Here is a 9627-nt window from a genome sequence, read left to right as displayed (position 1 = left end):
CAATTCAATTCTCCCTGAACAACTTTTATATAAGCTGTTAAGCGTGTTGACTTAGCAGTCTCTTTTTGAGTTCCTTCGGGTGACAAAGATTCAATGATTGACGTAATAAAAGACAATCAAAATTTTTGTGAATTCTGTCGTGTACTAAAATATAATAAAATACGGTGATTTTGGTCAAATAACAACCAAAAAATGCGAGGCTGAGGTAATATTGGTATCATCATCTAGGATCATGGTAAGATTCTAGATGTTAATGGATTTATCTTTTCATTTCTTTTATATGTCCCAGGAACTTTTTTCCTACCACTAAAATTGTTTTGTCTGCCACCACTTTGAGGTTTTTTTTTTGCTTGTATAAAATATCTTCTACACAAGTTTTATGTATTATTTTTTGGTTAATGGATATAAAATCATAATAGAGCTATTGCTATTGCTACAGGGCCAACTGATATTCCATAAAATAGTCATAATACGTTCATTTTTTAAGTCGAACTTTGTTGCTCCAATTACTTCTCTGTATTTTAATTTTTTTTTGCTGTTTTTTCAAACTGTTCCTGTGTTCAGCGTGAGTTCTTGGAAATAAATTTTGTTAAAACGTCTTTATATGTGTCTTGAAATTCAGCACTACCCTTGACTGCAATGTGTAGCCCATTGATTCTCAAAAAGCAAAAGATCGGGATTAATTTTGCTTGAATCCGCCGCGTTTTTTATACAATTTTTTAAAAATTTTTTCTTACGTAAACAGTTTCTTAATTGATATACTGCAGACTCTATGTCACAAGAGAGTGAAAATGCTAGCTCATTTTTACCGATTCGCTGGTTTTCCAAAGATTTTAAGGTTATCCTATTGATCGGAACTGGCCTCTCTGACATTTGAGTTTTGGCCGCTCTCTTTTATTTGCTTGATTGGAGTGGCCCCCTGCCAAAAGACACTCAAGTCTTATTTTTTTCCAGAGCTCAATTCCGCTCAATACGTTGTTGATATTGTTGTACTCAGTTGGGTTTTACAGCTCTATTTTGGGATGGAAGAAGACACCTAGAGACTGCAAACATCTTTTTTAAATTGTCTTGATAACAGGCACTATACACGACTATGAAAAACATCAACCAATAACAGAGACCATTTCAAGGGCATTTTAATAAGAGGGAAACTTAATGTTGTCATAGGAGAAGTGCTTTTTTTTCAAATCTGGCATTTCTCTACTCAAAAATTTTTTTCTGGTGCGAATCTAAGTACAAAGTTATTCTAAAAAATGTAACACCCCATCTAAATTATAAATTGTCAAACTGTCAATCTTAAATGCCAATCAATTTCCTTTAGATTCGAAATGATCTTCTTATGCTGAAACAATTTTACAATTGTGTTACTGCCCTGAAATTTGATGATTATTGGAAAGTTCTCATGGGACCACGAAGTAACCGTTTCGCAGCAAGACGAGGCCAAACCTTAATTGGACGAAATCAGTCACAATGGAAGTGTATTTTGTTTTGGGAGTTGTGAAATTTGCATATATTCTCACCGAGCGAAATGACATCTCAAGTTCTGACTCGACAAGAACGAGTTACCTTTTTAATTGATCATTGTTTACCAAGGTTATTATATCGTATTTACATTGTGTGTCAAATAAATATTGTATCTGTTCTTTCAAATGCATTGGTTTTTTGGTAAATCGCTGTTTCTTGAAAATAACTTTTTTTATTTGCAAGTCTAGTTTTACTTTGGTTTTTCTTAAGTCGAATTTTGTTGCTCCATAAGTTTCTATCCGTTCTAATATTATTTATGCTAATTGTTCAAGTTGTTCCAGTGTTCAGCGGGGGTTCTTGGAATTGAAATTTTTGAAAACTTCTTTATATGTATCTTAAAATTCAGCACTACCCCAAACTGATAATGTGTAGCCAATTGGTTCTCAAAAAGCAAATGATCGGGATTAAATTTGCCTGAGCCAGCCCCTTTTTCTATATATTTTTTAAGGTTTTTTTCACGTAATCAATTTGTTAATTGATATGCTGCAAACTCTATGTCACAAAAGAGTGAAAATGCCAGCTCATTTTTACCGACATGCTAGTTTTCCTAAGATTTTAGGGTACGCTTATTGATCGGAACTGCCTTTTCTGACGCTTGAGTTTTGGCCGCTCTCTTTTACTTGCTTGATTGAAGTGGCCCCCTGCCAAGGGCCACTCAAGTCTAATTTTTTTCCAGAGCTCAATTCCGCTCAATACGTTGTTGGTATTGCTGTACTCAGATGTTTTTTACAGCTCTTTTTTGGTATGGAAGAAGACACGTAGAGACTGCAAACATCTTTTTTAAATTGTCTTGTCAACAGGCACTATACACGACTATGAAAAACATCAGCCAATAACAGAGACCATTTCAAGGACATTTTAATAAGAGGGAAACCTAATGTTGTCTTAGGAGAAGTGCTTTTTTTCAAATCTGGCATTTCTCTACTCAACAATTTGTTCTGGTGCGAATCTACGTACCAAGTTATTCTCAAAAAATGTAACACCCCATCTAAATTACAAACTGTCAAACTGATCGCATATTTTTTTTGGAAGAAGATATGCCAATCTTAAATGCCAATCAATTTACTTTAGATTCGAAATGATCTTCTTATGCTGAAACAAATTTACAATTGTGTTACTGTCCTGAAGTTTGATGATTATTGGAAAGTTTTCATGGGACCACGAAGTAACCGTTTCGCAGCAGGACGAGGCCAAACCTTAATTGGACGAAATCAGTCAAAAGGGAAGTGTATTTTGTTTTGAGAGTTGTGAAATTTGCATATATTCTCACCGAGCGAAATGACATCTCAAGTTCTGACTGGACATGAACGAGTTACCTTTTTAATTGATCGTTGTTTACCAAGGTTATTATATCGTTTTTACAATGTGTGTCAAATAAATATTGTATCTGTTCTTTCAAATGCATTGGTTCTTTGGTAAATCGCTGTTTCTTGAAAATAACTTTTTTATTTGCAAGTCTAGTTTTACTTTGGTTTTTCTTAAGTCGAATTTTGCTGCTCCATAAGTTTCTATCCGTTCTAAAATTATTTATGCTATTGGTTTAAGTTGATCCAGTGTTCAGCGGGAGTTCTTGGAATTGAATTGTGTGAAAACTTCTTTATATGTATCTTAAAATTCAGCACTACCCCAGACTGATAATGTGTAGCCCATTGATTCTCAAAAAGCAAATGATCGGGAATAAATTTGCCTGAGCCAGCCGCTTTTTCTATATATTTTTTTAAGGTTTTGTTTCACGTAATCAATTTCTTAATTGATATGCTGCAAACTCTATGTCACAAAAGAGTGAAAATGCTAGCTCATTTTAACCGACATGCTAGTTTTCCTAAGACTTTAGAGTACGATTATTGATCGGAACTGCCCTTTCTGACGCGTGAGTTTTGGCCGCTCTCTTTTACTTGCTTGATTGAAGTGACCCCCTGCCAAGGGCCACTCAAGTCTTATTTTTTTCCAGAGCTCAATTCCGCTCAATACGTTGTTGGTATTGCTGTACTCAGATGTTTTTTACAGCTCTTTTTTGGTGTGGAAGAAGACACGTAGAGAGTGCAAACATCTTTTTTAAATTGTCTTGTCAACAGACACTATACACGACTATGAAAACATCAGCCAATAACAGAGACCATTTCAAGGACATTTTAATAAGAGGGAAACTTAATGTTGTCATAGGAGAAGTGCTTTTTTTTCAAATCTGGCACTTCTCTACTCAACAATTTTTTTCTGGTGCGAATCTACGTACAAAGTTATTCTCAAAAAAAGTAACACCCCATCTAAATTACAAACTGTCAAACTGATCGGATATTTTTTTTGGAAGAAGATATGCCAATCTTAAATGCCAATCAATTTCTTTTAGGTTCGAAATGATCTTCTTATGCTGAAACAAATTTACAATTGTGTTACTGCCCTGAAGTTTGATGATTATTGGAAAGTTTTCGTGGGACCACGAAGTAACCGTTTCGCAGCAGGACGAGGCCAAACCTTAATTGGACGAAATCAGTCAAAAGGGAAGTGTATTTTGATTAGAGAGTTGTGAAATTTGCATATATTCTCACCGAGCGAAATGACATCTCAAGTTCTGACTGGACATGAACGAGTTACCTTTTTAATTGATCATTGTTTACCAAGGTTATTATATCGTATTTACAATGTGTGTCAAATAATTATTGTATCTGTTCTTTCAAATGCATTGGTTCTTCGGTAAATCGCTGTTTCTTGAAAATAACTTTCTTTTATTTGCAAGTCTAGTTTTACTTTGGTTTTTATATGTATGTCTACCATATGTTTTATACGTCAACCAAAACGTCAATCTTTGTTGCCCGTATCATTGAACAAGCAAAATTTCAGATAATCATGTTTTACTCATTATGTAAAAATTTTTCTGGAGAGATTACGTGGATAAAATGCCATAAATATATAAATATATATACATATATATATATAATTAAATAAATAAACACACAAACACACACACGCACATATTATATATATATATATATATATATATATATGTATATAAAAATATATATATATATATATATATATATATATATATATATATATATAAATATATGTATATATATATATATATATATATATAAATTTATATATATATATATATATATATATATTATATATATACATATATATATATACATTGATTTAAATAAATTTATATATATATATATATATAAATATATATATATATATATACATAAAATTTAACAATGTATTTTCTAATGGTGTTTTTGCCAATCCAATTCTCCCTGAACAACTTTTATATAATTTGTTAAGCATGTTCACTTAGCAGTCTCTATATTAATTGATTCGGGCGACAAAGATTCCATGATTGACGTAATAGAAGACAAAAAAAAATGTTGTGAATTTTGTCTCGTACTAAACGATAATGAAAACTAACGATTTTTGCCCAATTACAACCAAAAATGCGAGGCTGAAGTAATATTGAAATCAAAACCGAAGATCATGGCAATAAAAAATCGTAAAAGTTAATGGTTTTAATTTTTTGTTTTTTTTATATGTTCAAGGAACTTTGCTTTCTTTAACAATCAAATTGTTTTGTCTGCCCCTATTTTCAGGTTTTCTTGTTTTAGTATATTTGTTTGTATAAAACATCATCTACCTATGATATACGTGTTCCTTTTTCGGTTGATGGATAAAAGATGTTGTTAAAATTCATGCGAACGCTACAGGGCCAATTGATATTCCATAAAATAGTCTTTTGAAACAATACAGTTCATTTCCAATAGTGAGGTGAGTATATTGCATGTATTCTTCAGCTAACGGTTTTTGATTGTATGCGCTATTAAATTCTTCTGTTGTAAAAATTGTTCCGGTTTTTTTTGCGTACGTGATACATCTAAGGGTTCAATTGCAGTTGATTTCATCTATAATACTGTTTAAGTACCGACCGTGCGTCTAAAGTGTTTTTTCAGCTTCGCTTTTCTTTAGAGTTACCACTGGATTTGTGAACGTGTTACCTTTTTAATTGATCATTGTTTACCAACGGTATTATATCGTATTCACAAAGTGTGTCAAGTAAGTGTTGTATTCGTTCTGTCAATTGCATTGGTAAAAAGCAAATGATCGGGATTATATTCGCTTGAGCCAGCCGCTTTTTGATATTAAGTTTTACAGTTATTTTTCATGAAAACAATTTCCTAATTGATATCCTGCAGCCACTAAGTCAAAAGAGAGTGAAAATACTATTTCATTTTTACTGTTTTTTCAAATTGTTCCTGTGTTCAGCGTAAGTCCTTGGAAATAAATTTTGTTAAAACGTCTTTATTTGTGTCTTGAAATTCAGCACTACCCTTGACTGATAATGTGTAGCCCATTGATTCTCATAAAGCAAAAGATCGGGATTAATTTTGCTTGAGCCCGCCGCGTTTTCTATAAAATTTTTTTCTTTAATTTTTCTTACGTAAACAGTTTCTTAATTGATATGCTGCAGCCTCTATGTCGCAAGAGAGTGTATAAGCTAGCTCATTTTTACCGATTCGCTGGTTTTCCTAAGACTTTAGGGTTATCCCATTGATCGGAACTGGCCTCTCTGACATTTGAGTTTTGGCCGCTCTCTTTTACTTGCTTGATTGAAATGGCTTCCAGTCAAAGATCAATCGACTCTCATTTAGTTCCAAAGCTCAAGGCCGCTCCATACGCTGTTGTTCTGGCTGCTCTCAGTTGGTTTTTACAACTCTTTTTTGGGATGGAAGAAGACACCTAGAGACTGCAAACATCTTTTTTAATTTGTTTTTTCAATAGGCACTATACACGACTATGGAAAACATCAGCCAATAACAGAGACCATTTCAAGGACATTTTAATAAGAGGGAAACTTAGTGTTGTCATAGGAGAAGTGCTTTTTTTCAAATCTGACATTTCTCTACTCAACAATTTTTTTCTGGTGCGAATCTACGTGCTAAGTTATTCTGAAAAAATGTAACACCCCATCTAAATTACAAACTGTCAAACTGAACGTATAATTTTTTTTTCGGAAGAAGATATGCCAATCTTAAATGCCAACCAATTCCCTTGGGAAGTTTTCATGGGACCACGAAGTAACCGTTTCGCAGCAAGCTGAGGCCAAACCTTTATTGGACGAAATCAGTCAAAATGGAAGTGTAGTTTGTTTTCAGACTTGTGAAATTTGCATATATTCTCACCGAGCGAAATGACATCTCAAGTTCTGACTGGACATGAACGAGTTATCTTTTTAATTGATCATTGTTTACCAAGGTTATTATATCGTATTTACAATGTGTGTCAAATAAATATTGTATCTGTTCTTTCAAATGCATTGGTTCTTTGGTAAATCGCTGTTTCTTGAAAATAATTTTTTTATTTGCAAGTCTAGTTTTACTTTGGTTTTTCTTAAGTCGAACTTTGTTGCTCCATAAGTTTCTATCCGTTCTAATATTATTTATGCTATTTGTTCAAGTTGATCCAGTGTTCAGCGGGAGTTCGTGGAATTGAATTTTGTGAAAACTTTTTTAGATGTATCTTAAAATTCAGCACTACCCCAGACCGATAATGTGTAGCCCATTGATTCTCAAAAAGCAAGTGATCGAGATTAAATTTGCCTGAGCCAGCCGCTTTTTCTATATAACTTTGTTTTGTTTTTTTTTTCACGTAATCACTTTCTTAATTGATATGCTGCAAACTCTATGTCACAAAACAGTGAAAATGCTAGCTCATTTTTACCGACATGCTAGTTTTCCTAAGACTTTAGGGTACGCTTATTGATTGGAACTGCCCTTTCTGACGCTTGAGTTTTGGCCGCTCTTTATTACTTGCTTGATTGAAGTGGCCCCTGCCAAAGGCCACTCAAGTCTTTTTTTTCCAAAGCTCAATTCCGCTCAATACGTTGTTGGTATTGCTGTACTCAGTTGTTTTTTACAGCTCTTTTTTGGGATGGAAAAAGACACCTAGAGACTGCAAACATCTTTTTTAAATTGTCTTATCAACAGGCACTATACACGACTACGAAAAACATCAGCCAATAACAAAGACCATTTCAAGGACATTTTAATAAGAGGGAAACTTAATGTTGTCATAGGAGAAGTGCTTTTTATTTTCAAATCTGGCATTTCTCTACTCAACAATTTTTTTCTGGTGCGAATCTATGTACAAAGTCATTCTCAAAAAATGTAACACTCCATCTAAATTACAAACTGTCAAACTGATCGAATAATTTTTTTCGGAGGAAGATATGCCAATCTTAAATGCCAATCAATTTCCTTTAGATTCGAAATGATCTTACTATGCTGAAACAAATTTACAATTGTGTTAATGCGCTGAAGTTTTATGATTATTGGAAAATTTTTGTGGGACCACGAAGTAACCGTTTCGCAGCAAGACAAGGCCAAACCTTAATTGAACGAAATCAGTCAAAATGGAAGTGTATTTTGTTTTGAGAATTGTGAGATTTGCATATAATGTCACCCCGTAAAATGACATCTCAAGTTCTGACTGGACATGAACGAGTTACCTTTTTAATCGATTATTGTTTACCAAGGATATTATATCGTATTTACAATGTGTGTCAAATAATTATTGTATCTGTTCTTTCAAACGCATTGGTTCTTTGGTAAATCGTTGTTTAATGAAAATATTTTTTTTTATTTGGAAGTGTATTTTTATTTTGGTTTTTCCTAAGTCGAATTTTGTTGCTCCATAAATTTCTATCCATTCTAATAGTATTTATGCTATTTGTTCAAGTTGTTCCAGTGTTCAGCGGGAGTTCTTGGAATCAAAATTTGTGAAAACTTTCTTAAATGTATCTTAAAATTCAGCACTACTCCAGACTGATAATGTGTAGCCCATTGATTCTCAAAAACAAATGATCGGGATTAAATTTGCCTGAGCCAGCCGCTTTTTCTATATAAGTTTTTTTATTTATTTTTTCACGTAATCAATTTCTGAATTGATATTGTGCAGACTCTATGTCACAACAGAGTGAAAATGCTAGCTCATTTTTACCGATATGCTAGTTTTCCTAAGACTTTAGGGTACGCTTATTGATCGGAACTGCCCTTTCTGACGCTTGAGTTTTGGCCGCTCCCTTTTACTTGCTTGATTGGAGTGGCCCCCTGCCAAAAGACACTCAAGTCTTATTTTTTTCCAGAGCTCAATTCCGCTCAATACGTTGTTGATATTGCTGTACTCAGTTGGTTTTTACAGCTCTATTTTGGGATGGAAGAACACACCTAGAGACTGCAAACATTTTTTTTAAATTGTCTTGTTAACAGGCACTATACACAACTATGAAAAACATCAACCAATAACAGAGACCATTTCAAGGGCATTTTAATAAGAGGGAAACTTAATGTTGTCATAGGAGAAGTGCTTTCAATTTTCAAATCTGGCATTTCTCTACTCAACAATTTTTTTCTGGAGCGAATCTACGTACAAATATATTCTCAAAAAATATAACACCCCATCTAAGATACAAGCTGTCATACTGATCGGATAAATTTTTTTGGAAGAAGATATGCCAATCTTCAATGCCAATCAGTTTCCTTTAGATTCGAAATGATCTTCTTATGCTGAAACAAATTTATAATTGTGATACTGCCCTGAATTTTGATGATTATTGGAAAATATTCATGGGTCCACGAAGTATCCGTTTGGCAGCAAGACGAGGCCAAACCGTAATTGGACGAAATCACGCAAAATGGAAGTGTATTTTGTTTTGAGAGTTGTGAAATTTGCATATATTCTCAGCCAGCGAAATGACATCTCAAGTTCTGACTCGACATGAACGAGTTACCTTTTTAATGGGTCATTGTTTACCAAGGATATTATATCGTATTTACAATGTGTGTCAAATAATTATTGTATTCGTTCTCTCAAATGCATTGGTTCTTTGGTAAATTGTTGTTTATTGAAAATAGCTTTTTTTTGCAAGTGTATTTTTACTCTGGTTTTTCCTAAGTCGAATTTTGTTGCTCCATAAATTTCTATCCATTCTAATATTATTTTTGCTATTTGTTCAAATTGTTCCAGTGTTCAGCGGGCGTTCGTGGAATCACATTTTGTGCGAACTTTTTTATATGTATCTTAAAATTCAGTACTACCCCACACTGATGATGT

The sequence above is a fragment of the Convolutriloba macropyga genome, chromosome 15 (assembly GCF_964194025.1).
Source record: "Convolutriloba macropyga chromosome 15, txConMacr16.3, whole genome shotgun sequence".
In the NCBI taxonomy this organism is placed as follows: Eukaryota; Metazoa; Xenacoelomorpha; order Acoela; family Convolutidae; genus Convolutriloba; species Convolutriloba macropyga.
Note: the sequence above shows the minus strand (reverse complement) of the source record.